Consider the following 22,500-nt stretch of genomic DNA (forward strand, 5'->3'; position numbering starts at 1 on the left):
TTAACATGACTTAGCCCTTTAAAAGTTACATGAAAGGGTTTCAAGCAACAGTGCTGCATAATACACTAGCAGCTGTTTTAATTGATGTGAGTTAAATGATCTTTTAAATTGAAGGTTTGTATGTATATTTAAAGTTTGTTAGTGTTACAAGGTTTTATGGTTCTGAAGAAGTCCCTCAAAAATTTCAGTGATGAAAGCACTTAATCATTTGTACTTGGATTTCTTCTTGGACTTTACTGCCACTTTGTGCTCTATGTGTTTTATTACACTTATGTTTTTATACTTTGGACTTGGTATACATTTTGTAACGTGAACACTTGTTGGACTACAAAGGTATTTTTACTGCCATTTTCTGCTCAGTGCACACAGTGTGAAGTTTTTTTTTCTTGTTTACTGATTTTGTTTCTACTTCACATCATTCATTCTGTTTTTTCCGCACCTGACCTAACTTGTTTATTTCTCCTCCAAATCCTGCTTTCTGCACCCTTCTGTTCTTGCTGCCCATTTAAACTGTTTCTTCCTACTACTCTTTATGTATCCCATTCATAGATTCTTATTGGTCTCCATGGGTTTGTCTGCATTTCTAGAGCTCATGAGTCCCTTCACACCAATCTGTATGATTCTTTGTTAGCCTAAGCTTGGTAACTGTGGTTGTCAAGCTATGTTAAGATATGTAACTATGGATCCCTCAGATCCACTTTGCACTGTCTGAACAGTGCTCCATACTCTTCCTCACTATGGATACTCTGAGCATGCTCTATTAACACCCTGCACACTCACTTCACATACCTTAAGAGTTTGTATGGGTGAATGTTCATTAAGCATACATGTATGTTTAGTCAACAGATGTACATGTTAAGTTTATACATCTCTATGTTCATTTAGCAAATGTACAAGTCCACCTCATAAATATGCATAGCAAACAAGGAGCGGAGGGATTGATATACCTCCACTATCCATGCATCCATTTAAAGCTGCAGTGGTCTACTATGGTATCTGATGTATTAGCCTGTGCTATTAGAGTCCCAAGTGACAGCATATCACAAAAACTCACTAACATGCTACCAAAGCTACAACCAACAGCTTAAACTTTGTTTAGGTATACCTCTAACATGAGGACTCATCTACAAAATTAGGGCAGAAAGGATGAAAAGAAGTGCTGAGTAAAAATATAACACACTGTACTTATTATGGCACTGGGCTTAAAACTTAAAAAAACTGAGTTTGAATTCCTCAGCTTTCATTGGTACTGTGTGTGAAAGAGCAAGAAAACTGCCATCAGGATATTTCCAAGTCACACCAGAAAATCTGCTTTATTTTTGTGTACATGTCTTACTTAAGTGGTTTCTCCTTTATTGGACACTGCCTTTATTCTACCCAAAGTAAAACACAGTAACAGCCTCACAAGGTCATCTGGGAATTATCTCATACTGACTACACACTGGAAATACATTGTTCATAATGATAACAAACCAAGTTGCTAACGAAAATATAATGCATTAAACATTCTTTCAAGGGCCTAGACAATAAATGAATAAATGAAACTGTATTTAGTGTCTGGTGTGTAACAGTAGGTCAGATGTACTACCACTATTCAACCTGTAGCAACTTAGCACAACAATAAATGCATAAGCAGCAATGTTTTGAACTTAAAAGAACCTATGAATGAAAGAAACAAAATGATGTAAGGTTATCTTACACTTTTATATTTTGAAACTAATACAATCAAAGTAATAAATGAATAATATGGGTTTCAAATGTAGCATTATTTGATATAGAATTGTAGTCTCTTAGCAACTTAAGTCAGACTAAAGTAAAATAATTCATTCATCACCTCAAATTACATTACAGTGTCTGGATGTTTTGTGACTGCACTATTTATTTATTTAGATTTTGTATTGATTAGGAAAGGAGGCTAATTCACATAGAATGATGCAGGGGTTAAAAGGATCACAGAGTTAGTCTGGCTTATTGAACCAAGTTAATGTGTTTGTTGATGTTGATGTTGTTGTAAAGTCTGATGAAATATTTATTTGCAGGAAGACTCAGTTCATGATTTATACTTAACTGTTTGTTTCTGGAGTCAGCTGAGCCTCATCTTTAAATCAGCATAGCTCAGCAGAAAGGAAGATACATATAACGTCTCAAGTTTGTTTCTCAAATGTGAGCCTAGAATCTGAAGAGTATTTTACCTTGCTGTGAATGAGTTTATTGTAGTATGTCCCTACATAAATGTGTACAAACCACTTGTCTGTTTCTTCCTGACTTCATGCTGTAATAAACCAGAAAATGGTACCACTCTGAATTCTGCAATCAGGGCTTGAGGAAGGACTACATGAAAATTTCCAGCAAAATGATTAAATCTCTGTCATAGCATTTTGATTTTCCAAGTTCTATAGTGTAATGCATTTCTATGTTGTTATGAAATATTAAAATTATATAAATAGCAGCAGTCAGCACTGATGGCATGGAGGGATAGAGCACTGACAAGGCCCAGGTGATACAAATTTGATAAGCTGCTTAGACACCAGATGGACATGCTCATCCTGGGAAGGAGGGGAGGTTAAGCCAACTCACATTGTCACAATTCCACAGAGGAGGAGCAGATGTGCAAACACATGGCCTAGGGGGTGTGCATAAGGCTTTTTAATCCAAAGCCTGATGGTAGCCTTTAATGTGGGTGTGCAGAAATGTACAGTCATGTGGAAAGTCATTGCCGATCTCTGCAGTGATACCGATTGTACATCTATCTGTTAAGGGGTGGGTTTAGGAAATTTGCAATACTCTTAGAGTCAGGATGTGGGTGTGGGCATATAGCACCCTCATGGTTTCCTGAATGATAGCCCTCTTTGGAAAGCTTTCACCCTGATCCCAGATGAAATTCCTGGGTAAGGGAACAGTGTCCCATAGGAAAGTTTTGATGGCCTTGCAACATGAGGGCAAAAACATGTAGAAAAAAGTGATATACATAATACTCCATTTTGCATGCATGCATGGGCATATGTGTTTATTAATAATATAAGCATAAAACAGATGAAGAAATGAGGGCATCAGACCAGAAGCACAAGTAGCTCCAATTGCAAAGATCAAAGAGAACAGATTATGGTGGTTCAGGCACACGTGCAGGAAAGCAAAAGACAATCTAGTGAAGAAAATTTGGGACAGACAGGAAGAAGACAAAAGGAAATGATGGCATCCAACATAGAAGATGTTTTTCATGAAAGAAAACTTGCAACAGTCAGAAGAAGGTTGGAGAATGTCACTGAATGAAGAGAGTTAGTGATAGGGTTGATGACGATTTCAGTGATGATAATAGTATAAATAATACTGAAATGAAAAATATATACCTGTCTCGTAAATGAGACATAACTTTCAAGGAAAACTACAAGTAAAATTATTAGCGATGTGGCTAACAGTGTGACTAATGATGTGTAAATATCAATTTAAAATAATTTCTGCCTAAGTTTTAAGGACTACCATGACTAAAAACTAAATGAGCACATTTTTCATTGTAACTTGTTCTTTTTTGCAGTATTAATGCCACTATAACATATTAAATGGTGTTTGCTATTATTTTCAAATTTGTTCTACACCCCCCCCCCCCCCCGTAATGGCCTAACAGGTGCTGCCGTACTAATGAGATTTAATTTTACAGTCTAAGGTTTTCATCTGTCTAGTGCAACTGTAGGGGAGCAAACACAGTGCACTGTTGTAAGAACATTTACTGTGTTATTATGTCTCCATAGAGTTACAGTGAGAGTACTTTGATTTACTAATGTTGGCTATCTCTGGTGAGAATGTCAATTCATCTTTTGCAATAACATTATTTCAATTTATTAGTTGCTGTCTCTTCAGCAGCATTTTTAAGTTACATTGACATGTTAGGCTTGAACACATAGCTTATTTAGTACTTTTACTCAGACTCAGGACACTCTTTTCTCTTGTGGTATTAGTATAGAACAAGTTTCATGGAGTAAAAGTTAGGTGTCCATTCAACAATGGCTTCTACTGGTCATATTTACTTAAAAGGGTGATAACGCCAATTTCTAATAATACTGCATACAGTGACAGATACAACAGGAGTTACTTGATTCTGTAGTCATGGGAACGTATATTGAATATATATGGCACATTGGTCCAAATGAAATGTATTATACCACTTTAAAAAGTGCAGTCTTTAGGACAATTAGATTCAGTAGTGCCAGGGAATCCAAACTATGTCATAGTATGAAAAAACATGAGTAAGAAGAAGAAGAATAAAAAAATAACTTGTAATAAAAGTGCATGAGATGGTCCCTACTCCAGGCCAGTGATCAAGGAGCCTCAATCCTCACCAGTGACACCGGTGAGCTACGGCCACTAGGAGCAAAAATGGATGCACACAGTATTCTCAGATGCAGCTCTCTGCACCAAGCACAATTTCCCTTAAGAGAACATAGGGAGCACACTCCAGACCCGGGGCTAGACTCTGTCTCTCTCTCTCTCTCTCTCTCTATCTCTCTCTCTCTCTCTCTCCAGGCCCCAAAGAAGACTCCACACTTCCCACTTTGGAGCTCTCTGCCCCTGTCCCAAGTAGCTGACAGACACACACTTGGGTATTTGATCTTCAAACTCAAACACACACACACACACACACACACACACACACACACACACACACACACACACACACACCTGGGAAAGGCTGGCACAGATTTACCAGTTGTGCCCCTGCTGCCCAGACTATAAGGTAATTATGCTGCCACCAAGCAGCTACTCTAAGGCTCTTACAGGGATACCAAATTATACTGAGTAAAATTAATACTAATACAAATGGCAGAGTTTGACCAATGTAGCAAGGCTTTCAGGAGTGGCCACAGTGCCACTAAAATAAGCATAAGTACTCTTAAGATGTTAAAAGTATTCTCCAAAAGGCCAGCCAAAGGTATAAAAATATTTAATAATAAATAATAAAATGGAAAACATGAGAATACTGAATATCTCTAGTTAAAATAAACACCAGAGTTTCAATCCCAGGAGATATAAAAAATAACACAGTTAGATTGATTCATGCAGATGCAGAAAAACAATGCTGGTTATAGAAAGACATCACATCTGGTCACCTGACTGTGGTACAACATACACCCAGAGTTTTGCTAAGATCTGTTGCAGCATCTGAAAGATATAAAACAATTTCAAAAGCTTCCACCCTTCCAGGGTAGCAATTAGTTCACCACTAAGGAAAATACATTAAGATTTCTAATCCTGGTTTTCCTAAACATTTTTGTCTCTGGCTGCAATCAGACCTGTAAGATAAAATCTTTATGGCCAACACATTTAAATTTCAACCTATCTGGCATTTTGCTGGCTGGCACAATGTAGCCATGTTAAGGGATTGTGGTCTGTAACCACAATGAATTTCCTTCCATACAGTTAGGGACAAAGTTTCTACAGTGCGCATACTATGGTTAGACATTCTTTTTCTACAAGTGCATAACATTCCTCCCTCGGTTGGAGTCTACAGCTGGGATATACAACTGGGTGCTCTTGTCTCTCTGAGAAAAGCAGGCTGAGTACAATCCTCACCCCATGGTTTGAAGCATCTACCTGCACAACAAATTTTTTGCTATAATCTGGACTAGCTAACACAGGGGGTCATCCCAAAGCCCCTTTAAGCTTTTGAAATGCCTACTCACAGGCTGGGGTCTACACTACCTTCCCTGGCCTGTTTCTCCTCTTCAGGTCTGTGAGAGCAGCAGCTATTATACTAATGCCCCCAAACTCATGTAACACTGCTCAAATTTCTCAAACCTGGGTAGGGATAGGCGCTGGGACATTACTACCCCTTCCACTGAGGTGTCAGCCTGAGCCTTACTGAGGAGATCTGTCACCAGATCCCCATCAGACTCCTCCTGACATCCACTGCAAATACTCAGCACCATCATGGTAAAGCTTCATCATGTTAATATGGTACAATTGTGTCCCTGCCTCTTGCCTAGCAGGTTTACCATGTAATTAACAGCACTGACCTTCCTTACCACTTCAAAGGGTCCCTTCCAAGCTGCCTGCAGCTTATTGTGTTTGACAGGAATGAGCACCATAACCTGCTGCCCCACAGCAGACTCTTGGACTCGAGCATTCCTGTCATATCAGACCTTTTTCTGTTGTTGGGCTCCTGCCAGGTTCTCTGAGCCAAACCTATGAGCTCCCTAAGCCTTGTCCTTAGGTTTAGGATATATGCTGCAACAGATTCTTTGTGGGATTCATACTCACCCTCCCACTCATCACAAATCAAATCTAAAGGCCTACTCACCCTATGCTCATATAGCAACTCAAAGGATGAAAAATCTGTGGATTCCTGGGATACCTCTCATATGCAAACAGCAGATGGGGCAAATATTTGTCCCACTCTCTCTTAAACTGGTCTGCAAATGCCCATAGCATGGTCTTTAGTGTAGAGTTTAACATTTCCATAAGACCATTAGTCCCAGGATGGTAGGGGGTGGTCTTTAGGTGCTTCACCCCACAGCACTTCCACAGACAAGCCAGCAGATCTGACATGAAATTGGCACCTCTGTCAGTCAGCATTTCTCTTGGGAAACCTACCCTGCTGAAAATCTCTAACAAAGCATTTATCATAGAATCATAGGAGGTTACTTGGCTAATGGCCCTATGGCCCTTACAAGCCTAGCCAAGAGTTTATCCCCAAAAGAAATCTCAATCAGCACCTGTCACCCCTGTCAATGAGGGACACAGGTGGAAGGCCTGGGACAAATTTGTGCCTTCCCATCCAGTCATCAAGGTTGCACTTAAAGAGGGTCAGCGAGGTACTCTGTTTGATGTGTATGGGAAGTCTATTTCAGAGACAGGGCAGCCTCTGGGAGACAAACCTTTCTATCCACCAGGTTTTGTTGATGTTGCATATTAAATTCAGGCCTTTTGAGTGGGCAATGCATGAGGAGTGGGTCTTACGGATATAGTAGGGCATGGTCCGAGACTGCCTTGTAGGTGAGAATCAGATCACCTCTGAGCAATCTGTGTGATACCGAGTAGAGTGATAGTGATTTCAGCCTGTCTGCATAGGACAGATTTTGGAGGCCAGGGATTCTCTTTGTGATGTATTTCTGTTACCTTTCCAGTTGGTGCAGACGTTTGGAGGGGTAAATACCAAATGGGGTTTTATACTCAATTATTGGTCTAATGGGGGAGGAGTATGGAGAGGTAATAACCTTTTTTCTGGATGCAATCCCTTTACTTATGACATGAACCAAGTAAAAGGCTTTTCTGACCACTGCCGCTACATGATGGTCAAATGTGAGATTGTTATCAACCTGAGTACCCAGGTCTCTCACCACAGGTTGTGTGCTTAGGGGGTTGCCATTTTGCCATTGATGTGGTAATCAGTAGGAGGCTGTATTTTTGCCTAATGGTATGATGATACATTTTTTTTGCATTTAGCTTGAAGCCATGACTTTGGCACCAGTCATTAGTTGCTGTGAGACCCTCTTGCAGTATGTTAACATCATCTGGGGAGTCAATGACAGCACCCAGCTTACAGTCATCTGCAAACTTGGTCAGCCACAGGCCTTTTGTCTTTGCCCTGGACCTCTGAGAAGTAGATGCCAAACAGTAGGGGTCCCAGGACAGATCCCTGGGGAACTCCACTAGTGACAGGTCTGCTATCAGAGGTGAAGGCACCTATTTTGACCTTGAGGATCCTATTGGTGAGCCAGTTGGCCACCCACCTGATGAGATAGTGATTTACACCAAGTTGTGTTAACTTCTTGATGATGCCCAAGTGGGGGACTGTGTCAAAGGCCTTGGCCAAGTCAAGGTAAGCTGTATGCACTGACTTTCCCTCATCCAGGGCTTTGGTGACAGTCTCAAAGAAGTCAGCCAAGTTCAACAGGCAAGATCCACCCTTGACAAATCTGAACTGGGTGGGGGTGAAGTGCATGGAGATTATGTCTGTTAAGTTCTCATTCTGACAAACTAATGTGTCGTTTTCATATTTGTGCTTTTTCATATTTGTGCTTGAATATTATGACTTTATTATGTCTGTCTAGTTTTTTTTTATTCTGTTAACCATGTGTATCTGTAACTTTTCTCCCCGGATCTCCACTAAAAATGGTACCTCATGACCCAGTCAGACTTTCACGGTAAACAAATGCCTAATAAATAAATAAATAATAAATTGCAATTAATTCCTGAGGACATACCTTTAAACCACTTAGCATGAAACATCTGGACAAAAATAATGGAGGGCATAGGCCTGAAAATATGGGCTGTTATTATTGAGTGACTTCAATACTCAATGATTTACCAGGAAACTTCACATTTTAGGAGGAGCATCCCAAAAATATGTTGCAAAAATCTGGATATTCTGCAAAAATCCAAACAGTTGTATTGTATGCTTCAGGAGCAAGCATGGAGTTTGTACCTGAAAAGTGCAATGTTTCAAAAAAGGAACAGTAAAGCTGGAAAATGCTAATTGTAACCACAGAATGTATGTAAAACTGCCATGACACCACTGGGTTACCAGAATATAAGTCTAGAAAGGAAGTGCAAATGGGCACACGGAAAATAAAAATGAAGGATAGTAAGGGTACTAATGACAAGAAAAAGTCTGAAACAAACAAAATGACAATGAAGTGGAAACTAGGTAAAAAGAAAGGAATGACTACCACAGGAGGATATTTCAAATGCTAGATGATTTGAGATGGATAAAAAAGCAAGGTACATGGGACCCACAAAATGATACAGCAGGAAATTAGGAACTGGTCAGTCTGAGTATGACTTGCATTGGGTCTTCATTATCCTTTAGGAAGAGTGAATTTGTCACTTCTGTCCATGATTCTAATGTTGTTCTTACTGCTAGGATCTCAATTTACAAGACAGTGAAGATGAACTGAAAGCAAGTCACCCTTTAGATTATATAATTCACCATCTAATCCCAGAGACTTACTCTGACATTGCCTCTTACAAATTGACACCAATTCTTCCTGACCAAACAGGACAAAAAGGGAGTCAGAAACCTCTTCTGCATGTTTAGCAGGTTCACATCCTGCAAAAATGTTTCTAACCTGTTCTCACAGCAGAGGCAGCAAACAATGAAGAATACAGGTCCGCCCACTTTGGTGATATCTATTGGATTGGTCCTATAATCGTGCTAATGTTGATGCATGTAGTAGATTACCTATCCCAGTAAAGCTTACAGACTTAGATCTATTCAAGTACTAATGTTAGATATTGCACACAATACAGAAATGCATGTTGAACAAATTAAACACTGGAATGGCAAATATATAACTTTGTCACAAGGGTAGGAATACACTTTGAAAGGCTGTCCAAAAATAACTAAACCAGCATTTATACCATACTATTCATGTGAATAGCATTAAATATCAGAGATGGTGATGTGTTGTGAGTGTCTAGAGGCCTAATCCATATGCAAAGTCATGTTAAAAGAGTGCAACTGTTGCATTAGGCTCAACATGAAAAGTCCAGGATGAAAGGCTAAGCTAGATCATACATGTGGTGGCCTGACATGGATCAGGATGTGGAACAAGAAGGAAAATATGTGTGTTGAGTGTCACATACAATGTATCATAATTAAATGTGTACCTTTATACCCATGGGTATAGACTGAAAAGCAATGATGTAGACTGCAAGTGGACTATGCTTGTCCATTCCAAGAATTTATTCTTATTTTCTGTTTGTTAACCAGGTGAGTCCACAAGGCCAGTGTTCTGTTTTTACAGAAGATCCAAGGTGGTATTCATACTAACTAGAGGAAATGTGGCCAGAACACCAGGGAACTTACCCTTACTCTTTAGAGGAGAAGAAGTGAAGCACTCTCTGGAGTTACTAGGTGGTGCCAGGGGGCTGCTATTGCAGTTTCAGAAATTCCAAAATGGAGAAGAGTGCAGCAGACATGGAGAGAGGGGCAGGAGAAAAATTACTGAAGGAAGGAGAAGGAGATGAAATAATTGTTACAAGTTGGAAACTGGAGGACTGGAGACACAAGTGCTTCTAGATTCTATGAAATAGGCTGAGCCAAAGGAAGGAGAGGAAACACAATGGAGTGAGATGATGGAGAGAGTATTACAGGATGAAGAAACTGAGAGGTTGGAAACAGAAGCAACAGCTGATGATGGGAAAACACTGGAGGTATTTGTGGCTGATGGAGTACACTGTTTTATGGGTCTATCTCTGCAACAGGGTTTTTTTATAACAACAGAAGACATTATGCAGATGTAGCAAGGCAAGGAAGAATGGAAGAAGAAACTGAGGGGGACAAACACTTGCAGTTTCTCAACATCCACAGAGAAAGTGACCATTGGTAAGAATAAAAAGTAAAAACAAAGTCAGTGTGAACAGGTATGACATTATGGATAATATTATTTTGCCACTAGGGTTTAACATTAAAGACATAAGATCATTAATTCATTTAGAGCTGAAAATGTTTGTAAAGTGACATGTGAAAGCTTTAACCGCTAGAAGATTGTATGATTGGGAGTGAAAAAAGAAATACAGTAGCACCATGGAAAGATTATTCATTTCAGAGCTTAGGAATACAATTAAAAACAAAATAAATCTGCAATTTAGGACTTCAGATATGGAGGAACATGAGTTAAAACGTGTTTCTTTCTCTATGTAGTAAAGTACATGAAGTAAAAAATATGTAATGAAAGAAATGTGTGGAGTGGGGATTGGGAAGTTTAGGTAATTATGGATGTTAGGATGGGAAAATTCAACATATTGCAAATACAATAATTGTGAATGGTAAGAGAGGATTTGTTAGTTACTGGGATCAACCCAAAGCATGTTATTTCTGTGGTGATGAAAATAATTTAACACAAGACTGCAACAAATGAAGATGTGGCCAATGTGGGGAGACAGGACATATAGCAAAAGCTGCAAACCTTTTTGTAGAAAATATAATGAATTTGGATACTTCTGGTTTGTCCCATTTTAGATAAGGAATGGGTAGATGAAGAGGAAAGCTAAGGAGAAAAACAAATACTTGAAAATACTAGTACAGAAGATGTAAAAAGATAAGATGATGTGGGGAAGGGGATACTGAAAAAAGGTTAAGCAATGAATCAGGAGTTAGAGAAGATACAACAGTTCAAAGCAATGTTATTAATATACAGGAAGAGAACAGATTTGAAATTTTAGAAACTGAAGAGGAAGAATGGCAAGGAAGAAATGGAAACAAAAGAACAAGACAGTAAAAAATCAATTAGTAAAAGACTTAGGAGAAATAAAATTAAAATAAGACCTGGAAGTAAAATACACAAAAAGAAAAAGGAAAATGGAATTATTGGAATTAAATGTGAATAGCAACAATACAAGAAGTGTGGTGGTGGTAGAATGGTGTCAAAAATAAAAATGGATGTTTTTTTGCTTGCTAGATACCAGATGTTAACAAAAAAGAAAAAAAAAAAGAAAAAGAATACAGGCACTATGGGGGGAAAATTGTTTGGTCAGTAGGAAATGAGATGTGCTGTGGAATATGATTTTTATAAAAAATGAAGAAATAAGAATTTTAGCTGTAACAGTAGTAGTGCCAGGAAGGATGTTGTTTTGTGATATGAGACTCCGACAAAATATATAAGTTTATTAGTGTATGTGTGTACTAAAGTATGGAGAGAAAACAGCTGTTTGAAGAAATTAAACACATTATGTTAACAAATATGTCAACAGTAATGGCAGAAGATTTTAACTGTAACCTGAGGAGAAAAAGGGAAAAAATAACACAGGATACTAAGATGTTAAGAGAATTAATAAATGTGGAGCTTTAAAAGTAAGAAAGAATAGGGAAAACATATAAAAGGGGATTTTTAATACTGAAATGAATTGCATAGTTGACTCTTAAGACATAAAAGAAATAAAAGGAGAACAGATGGCAGATTTTTTCAGATCATAAAGCAGAATGGGCTAGAATAGGAGAAGATAGCAAAATAAGAAAAGAGGGAAAGGGATTAAATGCAGCATTTAAAAGGAAGGAAGAAATTATAAGACAGGAAGAAATATTATGGGAAGATCATATGACAATGAGACTATTTTATAAAAATTGGACACAGTGGTAAGTGAGTGTGATATATAAGCAGAAGTATAAAATGTATTTAGAAGAGGAAAGAAGAATCCAAAAAGAAAGAAAGAAGATGAAATGTAAGGAGTTTGCAAAATAATGAGAAAGAGATAGAACAAGAAATTGACAAAATAAGGGAAACAGAAAAACTGTTGTATAAAAAGAAAAAGAGTAAAAGTAAAAATTGTGTTATATAGGTAAAGATTTTTTTTCTGAAAGGAAAGAAAGACAAGGTTTCCCTTTATTTAGGAAAGGTTGTAAAAATAAGAAGGTAAGGATGGGTGCTATCTTAGATGGCAAAGGAAATATAAAATACAAACAAGATGTTTTGGAGGTGGTAGAGAATTTTGTAGTGAACATTTATGAACAATAAGAAATGAATGGGTAAGCAAAATGGAAAGTGAAAAAAATATCTGAAAAAGTAAAGATTTTTTTAGAAAATTATATAACAATAGAATAAATAGAGAAGATGATAAAGGAAGGTAAGACTGAATTAGCACCAAGATTGGATGGTATCAGCTATGAGTATTATAAAGGAATGAACAAAAATGAAAGAGAGTTTTTTAATATCAAATTAATGGATGAAGATAGGTATATTGGAAGAGGACATGTGGTGGACTAATAACATTTATATGGGAAAAGGATGAAAGAAAAGATTCCAAAAATTGGAGTCCTATAATACTAGGGAATACTGGCTATTAAACATTTATGAAAACACTACAAAAACGATGGAGAAATTGTAATATATATGAATGGAGTAGAATGCAAAGGGATCTATGGTATAAAAGGAAGAAAGATGAAAGAAGTGTTAATTTTAGTGAAAAAAAGTAGTAGAGATGATACTGTGACTTTTGATAAAGTGAACCATGAAACAATTTGTCAAGATTTTAGAGGCATACAGCATAGCAGAAAAATATTAATGCAATAAAGAAATGTTATGAAAATTCATGAGTATAAGTTATGATAAATGAATGGATGGGGAGAAATAAGTATTACGTGAAGAGTAAAGCAGGGATGTCCAATGAGTATGTCCTTATTTGTATTAGTAATGATTGCAATAGTACAGACACGTATGTATGAAATGAGGGAGGCAAGATGCAAGATGACATATGCAGATGATTCAGGTCTAATAACAAAAAACAAGAAATAGACAAGAGAGGCTGCAATAAGGATTGAAAAGCCATTAAAAAGGCTGGTGTGCAGTTAAACAAAATTAAGTGAAAGGGATTTGGTGAGATAAACATAAATGGAATATATTTCACAAGACAGGAAATAAAGATTTTGGGAGTGACATCTGGTGAATACAAAAGTGTATTAAGTCAATGGAGAGAGATAATGGAACAAATACAATTGTTAGCTTTGTGGAAACGTTTTTTATTTATCATTTCAGAAAAAGACATATATGTTAAATACTCAAGTATTGGGAAAATTGCATATCTAGGGGAATGTGTATGTTTCCCACTCAAAGGGAAAAGGAGAGAGTTTTTTAGTTTCATTTGGAATTCAAGGCTGAACCTGCTAAGAAGAAGAAAAATGTATAATAAAAAAGAAGGTGGTGGTTTGAATTAAAAAATCCAGTGGTGTATTTGGCATCAGTGCATTTATTTTAGGCAATGAAAAGGTAAAAGAAAGACAAGAAGAAATGATAGGTAAGATGTTATGGGAAAATATGAAAATTTATGAGAAGAAAATAACAGAGAAAAGAAAAAGGGGACAGGGTGTAAGAAAAGGAATATTACAATAAAATGAAGTTATGGAACTTAAAAGTAAGTTTGGTTGATGGAGAAAGAAAATAATTGCATGATATGATGTTAGAAAAAAATTGGTGTACCCATGGAAGGAATTAAAAGAAGACAAAAAAGGCAATAAAAGAATAAACATGCCTGATTTTTTTTACAAAGCAGAGCATTTTATGGAGAATGTTATCAAACAAGTTAGTGGTGACTGAGAAAAGAAAATGTGTTGAGTGTAGTTAATAAGAAACAAGAAAACATGTTTTTTGGATTGCAAAACAAGTAACAAATTTTGGGAAAGGTTAAAAATGAATATAGATGGGAAGGATTTAAATGTATAAATATAAATATGAATTATATGGGTAGTATGATAAAATAATGAACTGTGATATTGATAAATTGGATAAAGTACTGCATGAGCCAATATGGATGCTATGGAAAAAAGATGTGAAAATTTGTTATATAACAAGAAAATGGAAGAGGAGGATTATATTACCTGAAATAAGAAGACAGTTGTGGAAGAGAGGGTGGAGGGTAGACGGTAAATATGAAAGAAAAAAGACTGAAAGAAATAGTGTCATTGGTAGAACAGGGAGCACACTTTCCTTTGGTGAAGAGGGCTATGGGATCTAGTCCCACACCAGGTAGATTGATTGCTCACAGTACAGTGCAGCATAAGGGGGGGTGCTTCACTCCTGAGTGTGCTGTCTTTTGTATGAGACATTAAACTGAGGCCCCCATCTCCCTGAGTTGCTGGTAGTTCTGATGGTTGTAAAAGATCCCATAGTACCTATCAAAAAGAGTAGGGGTCCTTTATTTAAATAATGCTTCTTTATATTACATATTTATGTATTTATTTATTTATTTATTTATTTTACATTTATTTTACATTTGTTAACCGGGCTAGTCCAGCTGGATATATTTCCATTTTCAGTAGAGGCCCAGGGAGAAAAGCTCCAATAGTAACACAGCAATATAGTAACACACAAATATGTCATGCAGTGTTATACAAAGAAAGGATGTTAAAATATTAAGTAATGAGTATTAATGTGAGGAAAATTACATTGGTTACCTCTAATCTAACAGATAGGGTAAGTCACTTTACAGTATGATATCTGTGGTAATATACAGAACATTCAAATTTACATTCATGTCTTAAGTTATTTAATTTACTAGTAATAGCTACTACTTCCAGAGGGGTATAGAAGTATTGATTGGAGAGAGGAGGCAGTATAGAAGTAGCAGTAGAGAAAGCAGAGAATTAGTCAGGGTTGCAATACGGGCATAACCAGTGTGTCTTGAGATGTTTCTTGAACCTTTGTTTAAAGAGCTGCAGGGAGGATTGTAAAGTTAGATCAGGTGGCAGAACGTTCCAGTGTTTTCCAGCAGTATTGGAGAACAATGAGTCACCAGACAAGTTATTAGACTTGCTTATGCTAGCAAGAAGTTTGCTAGAGGAGCGTAAGGAGTTGAGATTCCTATAGGGGTAATAAGGTTGGAAAGTAGGGGTGTTGTTTGGTTGGTAAACTATCTTATGAACAATGGTAAGTTGGGAGAATATCAAAATGTTTTTTAGTTCGAGCCAGTGTAGTTGCTGTAGGTCCTGACAATGGTGAGTTCTAAATGGGTTCCCAGTGGCAAATTTGGCTATATTATTATAGGAGTTAGCTAATTTGATGAGATTACTATTTTTTATGTTTGTATATATGGGTGAAGCATAAAAAAGAGTCGAGATTAAATGGGAGTGGGCAATTGCAGTTCTGGATTGTTGGAGTTAAGAAGGGTTTTATTCTGTATAAGAAGCCCATTTTTCTATTTACTGTTTTAATGGAGTTATTAATATGGTTAGTGAAGGTGAGGTTATTGTCAATAGTGATTTCTAACAGTTTAGTGGTAGAGTCTGGGGATATAAGGATGCCGTTATTGGATTTGAGTGAGAAATCTACAGGGGGGACTTGCTGTTAGGTGTAAAGAGTAAGAGCTTGGTCTTTCTGGTGTTCAAAAGGAGGCATCATTTCAAGAACCAAGCCTCTATTGTGCTGAATACTTTCTGGGTTAGAGAATGTAGTTCAGATATAGAGTTGGAAGAACAGATGAGCGTAGCGTCATCTGCATATTGTATACAGGTGGCTTGAGGGATTGCTATATGGAGGTCACTGATGAACAAAGAGAAAAGAAGAGGTCCAAGAATGGAGCCCTGAGGGACTCCAAGGGAGATGGGCAGGTGGGAAGATAGCTTATTTTCCTGGAGAACTGCCTGTTGCCTATTGTTAAGATAGAACTTGAACCAGAGGATAGCCTTGGTGTCTAGAGAGAGGGATTCAAGGGTCTGTATGAGTAAGGGGTGGTTTACCATGTCAAAAGCTTTTGACAGATCAATAAAGAGTGCTGAATAGAGGTTATTGTTATTACAGTTATAGTTGGAGTCGGTGAAAGAAAGGAGAGCTGTGGTGGTACTTTGAAATGATCTAAAGCTGTGTTGGCAGTTAGCTAAGATGTTGTGTTGGGTTAAGTGGTGTATTAGCTGATGGTGAATGCATTTTTCATAACTTTGGCTAAGGGTGATAAGAGAGCTACGGGTCTGTAATTAGAATAATCATTAGAGTTACCACCTTTGTGTAAAGGGATTATGTGGGAGATTTTCCAGATGTCTGGGACGATTCTCTCATTTATGGTTCTATTTATAAGGATGGATATAGGATAGGCAACTGATTTAGCTGCTTTTTGCAAGTATTCTGATGGTAGCTGGTCTGCAGAGGGGGTACATGGCTTAAGTTTTTGGATGATTTTTTGAATGTACATAGTAGAGATGGGTTGTAGTTGGAAGATTGGTGGAGTATCAGGTAAAGAGACAGGGAGACTAGTGTTGTCTGTGGATAGTTGATGGGCTAGGAATTGTATTGTGTCAGTAAAGAAGGTATTGAAGGCATTGGCAGTTTGCTGGTGGCTATTATTATCAGCTCCTAGTGGAGATGGTGTGCTAGAGTGCCCAGGGTGTTAGGAGTCTATTTATGCTTGACCAGAATTTTTGAGGATTATTATGGTAGGTTTGCTGTAGTTTCCAATAGTAGCTCTTTTTGTCAGTGAATATGGCTCTTTTTGTAATATTTCTTAACTGTCAAAAGGTTTGTTGCTCAGAGATAGATCTGGTAGCCCTCCACTTAGCCCAAGATTTGTTCCTCTGCAATATCTTTTGTCTAGTGTCTTTTGAGAGCCATGGGGCTGTCTTAGACTTCAATCTAATAGACCGTTTGGGTGCATGTTCATCTAGGATTGTTAAGAATTTAGAGTTGAAGTATTTAACAGCCTCTTCAAGTGGGAGAGTTTTTAGAGGGGTCCAGTCACAGGCATTAAGTTTGTTTTGGAAAAATGTAGGGTTAAAGTGTTTCTGGGACTGTGATATCCTATATGTGGGGGAGATAGGAATATCATTTTTTTGTCTTATAATGTAAGTTAAAGTATGATCGCTTACATCATCAGGCAAAGTTCCAACTTTATACGTTTGTTGTTGTCTGTTAATAAGAATCCAATCTAAGATACACTCTTTTTTGTTTGGTTTGTTAATTCTAGTAGTCGTGGTGATTGTTTGACTGAATCCATGTAGATTAATATGTGAGGAAGGGTTGTCAGTATTGACACACTTCCAGTCAGTATTAAAGTCACTTAGTATAATTGTTTCTTGTGGATAGGTAGTTGATACCCAGCTTAGAATCTCCTCTGTTGTAGTGCTATTATTACCAGGAGGTAGGTAGATACAGATGATGTTTAGGGTTTTGCTGGTGTTGAGTTGAAGTCTAGAGATAAGGACTTCTGCCTTACTATCTTGGGGGGTATAGGGTATTGAGGAGATCTGTAATCCAGTTTTAAACAGAAGGGCTACTCCTCCACCCTTGCATTTCATATGGTCAAGTCTCAATATATTATAACCTGGGGTGATAATCTCAATGTCTTTAGTTCCTGGTTTTAACCAAGTTTCTGTAAGACAGAAGATATCAAAGGAATGAATGTCAAGAAGGGCATAGAGATGGGAAACTTTGTTGTTGATACTGCGGATATTAAGATGTCCTATTAATAAGGAGTTGGAGAGACTGATCAAGGTAGGTAGGGTAGAGGGAGTGGTGTTGTGAGTTGTTATTGTAGAAACATTGGTTGGGGTGGATATCAACATCCTTTAAGGTGGGAGATTTTAGCCTAGAAACTGGGTCATAAATGTAGCTAGTTAGATATTTTAATTTCCTTACAGTGGAGTTATGGAATTTAATATGTGTGAGGCGATGGTATTTGGTTAATAAGTAGCAGGGAATGGATGTGATATTTATTTGAAAATGGGTAAGGGTAGAAATTTGAATGTCTGTTTGTTTTAGAGAGTAGGTGAAGTGGAAGTATTTCAGCTTTTCAAAGAAGGTGAGGAGATAGGCAGTGGTGAGGACTGGTATAACTATGGCTATGAGAATGAACTTAGTTTGAAGAGTTTTATGTGTTGTAGGCATATTACTAGTATTACCTGTACAGCTTCAATAAGGTTGCTTGTGCAACTGCAAAAGAGATTGAATAGGGATAAGAAAGAAGTAGAAAATGTAGAGGGTAAAGTTTTAGAAGGAAGAATTGTAAAGGGAAAAGAATAGGGAAAAGTACTTAGGGTGAATGTACTGGATAGAGTTGCAGCAAGGAGATAGGCGATGGAGGAGGGGTGTGGCTAGGTTGTCTAGATTGGTTGAAGCTGAGGATAGGAGGGGTAGGGTAGAGGGTATGGTTGAGGAAGTATAAGTGTAGGACTAGTGGGGGTGGGTGGGAATTGGGGTAGGGTAGGGGACCGGAGTGAGCTCGCAGGGCAAATGGAGCAGATAGAGACAGGAGCAGGGCTAAGCTGAAAAGGAACAATCAGTGTAATGCTAATTATTGAAGGAAAGTATAGTTGTGGATAAATGTAGAGTTAAGGGATACAGTGATAGTGACAGTAGGAGGATAGCTGGGTGCTTTCAATGAAAGTAATGAGAATAAAGTAGAGTAATATTGGGAGAAAATGTTAGATATCAGACCTGTAATGTAGTTATATTATAAGCCAGTGGGATAAACTTATGGAAGGAAGGACTGGATGTGGGTGCCACCTAGTGGACAGAAATGATATTCTTACATAAGTTATATATGGGAGATGGAATAATATGGGATATAAGGAGGATATAGTAACAGTTGAAGGAGCTTATACTAATGGACCTAAAGATAAGTTGGTTACAAAGGTATAGAGGGGATATGGCTGCTGGCTGTCCTTGCTGAGAAGCATACTTTAGACCACCTGAAAGTCGTAGTTACAAACTTAAGCATTACAGCCAGTTTTAGGAGAACACATACTTTCTTGCTTTCTTTACTGAAAGAGTACAGGGATATGAGGCAGTATGATGAAACAGCAGGAATTTTGGAAGGGGTCCTTAGTCGTCAGGCAGGTAGATTCTGTATCCTAGTACAGGATAAGCAATTTGAGGCACTGGGAACTTTGGGCGAAAGAGAAAAAAACTGTAGTGGGGAGAAAACAATCCTTTAGACAACTAGTAGAGGCAGTGTCTTAGACATTTAAGAAAAAAGAAAATAATCCTATCTACATTCACTCAGTAATGCTAAAGTTGAAGGATAAAATAACTGGCTAACTTGTCATTCGACTAAGTTACATAGGTGCTTGTATTTAAACAGGACACTACTTAAAAGCCATAGAAAGAAATATAAATTGGGTTCACAGTACTTCAGAACAAATAGGTAATGTAAAAAATACTGTATTGCAATTATTCAGATAATACTTGTAATATAGTAGACACTTCTCCAAGACAGATAAGCTAGGTAAAAGATATGCCTGTCTAGAAGGCGCACATCTAGAACACAAAATTATCTCTGTTCTATGTTAGTTCACAACAGTACTTGAAATTAGCACTCAGTAGCTTAAAAACATTCACTATATCAGGTAAATAAGACTTGAATGTCTTAATGAGTACTCGTATGCTAAAACATTTGAACAATCCTTTCATTTAACGTTTTAGTTAGCTAACAAGGAAAGGCTACTTTCTTGTGTTATCCATGCACAGTGTTCTTAGTGGAAGCAGTACTCTTTCTATATGGACGTCTCAATACTTAGTCAATTCAGTAAGAGCAATGCTGCTTTGTTATGGTAGATTACTACTCACAATCCACCGCAATTACGTTCATTAGAACAGCGTGTTAGCTAAGTATAAATGTGTTCTATTAAAAACTCCTATACTTCCCAAGTAAATAGTTGAATGTATGGTATAACAGTCTTAGCTGCTCAGCGTTTAAGAAGTTATAGGCTACAAAACTATTATTCAATCCAGACTCTCTTCCTCTCCTTTATTAAAATTAAAACTTTCATTACTAACTTTTTGAGATTATTTCTTATGCTCTAAATTATTTATTTCTTCACATTCTATTTGTATACTCTGTACTTTTTTCTCCATGCCTATAGATTCAATTTCTTGATTCTGTTCTATTAATTTTTCTACCATCTTTTGTTCTACTTCCATTACTTTAAATTTACATTCTGTCCCCAAGTGTCCTTCATTTTTACATTTATAACACTTTACTTGACAGTTCATTATATCATGTCCTATCGTTCCACAAGCAAAACATTTTCTTTTTTCACAGTTATTAATCAAATGATCAACTTTCCCACACAAAAAGCATGTCTTTGGCTGGCCCCAGTATTTTACCATACCTCTGTCCCCTTCCGCATTTATAATACTTGGGATGTGTAAAATACTATTATTTTCAATTTTCAAAACAACATTGCAATCCACATAATTCTATTATCATAAACATTTACAATATCTATCACATCTTTATATAAACTTAATAAATGCCTTTTAAAGTCACTTTTTCAACCACAGTCCTGAATTGAATGTTAATTTTCTTTTTAGTCTCTGTCAGACGCTTTAAATATGTAAGAGTGCAAAGGAACACAGAGTTTCTTTTTCGCATACTCTCCAAAAAAGTTTTCTATTACTTGACCAGTCTCAAAAATAATGCCACAAATTGTCTCTTTATTTATAAGAATAAACACCCTTACTTCATATGCTTTTACTCCTAAAGGCAATATTATTTCATCCCATACCTTGTACCTGTCCAGTTCACCTTCTTTTTTTTCAATTTGTACCTTAAAAAGCCTTTTTCCTTCCATATTTTATGTTTTTTTTTGCTTCTCCCTCTTCCTTAACACCAGCTTTTTCCATCATGGCATATGACTTTATGTTCTTGACCTGCTGTACATCCTCTTTCTCAATTTTTTTCTATTAAGTTTCCCCATGAAACATCCTTACCACTTTTAGGTTCATTGATATTCACTAATTCCATGAGCAAATCATCCCATAACCCTCCCGAGTGGTGGGTTGTAACAGCACATTCCTGTGTTGACTCTTCATCTCTGAAGAGATTTTGCTGAAAAAAATCCTCAGAATTCATCCCTGTATTAACAATTTTTCCTCACTATTATTCTCAATCTGAGAATTATTACATTTGCAATCACTTTCCCACAAAGGCTCACCTGCCTTTCCACTGCCACTTTTCTCCACCACTCCTGTACAATCCTCTTTTGCAACTAAAAACATCTTTTTCCATGACCACTACTTTCATAGCTTTATCTCTATGCTTCAGACACTCCATCATTGTTTATTTCTCCTCCTGGCTTATCTGAAGCACCAACATGATTGAACCCGAAACTGGAAGTATCAGCACAAAACTGATCTCCATTTGAAAAAAGTAGGGGACGTTCCTTGATGCCCTGGCCAAATTTCCCTTACTAGAATAAATACCACCTTGTGTCCCCCTTGAAAAGAGGCTACTATGCTAGTGAAACTAACTTGGTCAACAAAGGATAAATAAAAAATAGAATTGTTTAGTTAAGTTCTTTTGTGTTGATAACTTGTAAATAATTTTAACATGAATGAAAAAAATGAGTCTGTAAAAATTGATTTAATGTTTGTTTTGTATGGTATAAAATGAATCTAAATGTTAATAAATCCCCCCCCCCCCAGTGCCATAGAATCATTTGCATCCAGCTAAAACACCACCAACTTAGGCAGATGGTCCTTCTGTTTGATGTTTCATCCAAAGGAAGGCACAGTCTCAGAAGTGCAGCATCCCCTTTATAGTGCACTTTAGTGATGGTATTAGAAATTAAACCAAGTACATGATGTGGGACTAGAACCCATAACATTCTTATCTTCCAGAAAACATGTTTCTGGTTTTGGCAAATATTTATATAAGTGGTTGGATGTATATACCACAGAATCTGCTACTTTTGTATGCAAACGCTGAAAATCAAGATGTTTTAATGTTCATGATGAACCATGAATGCTAGTGTCTGATAATGGAGCTTGTTACACCAGAGAGGAATCTTTGCATTTTATGAAGATAAATGTAATTCATTGTGTAACTACTGCACCATTGTGTGTTTCATTTAAGGACAGAGGGTTGTTCAGACTCTGATGAAGTGGATGAAGGAATGAAAGAATGAGACAGTGAAAAAAGACTGTTGCAGTTCTTGATCAGTGAGAGTTGTTCCTTCAATACCTCCAAATTGACATATAAGTTAAGCACCTTATATGTTGTCTGTTGGAATTTTAATTATACCAAAAACAGAAAAAAAGGAATTTTTTTGGCACATGTTCTATAGCACCCACCTTAAAAGTTTTC

This window comes from Protopterus annectens, chromosome 4.part0 (assembly GCF_019279795.1).
Source record: "Protopterus annectens isolate FY-2018-M chromosome 4.part0, PAN1.0, whole genome shotgun sequence".
NCBI lineage: Eukaryota > Metazoa > Chordata > Ceratodontiformes > Protopteridae > Protopterus > Protopterus annectens.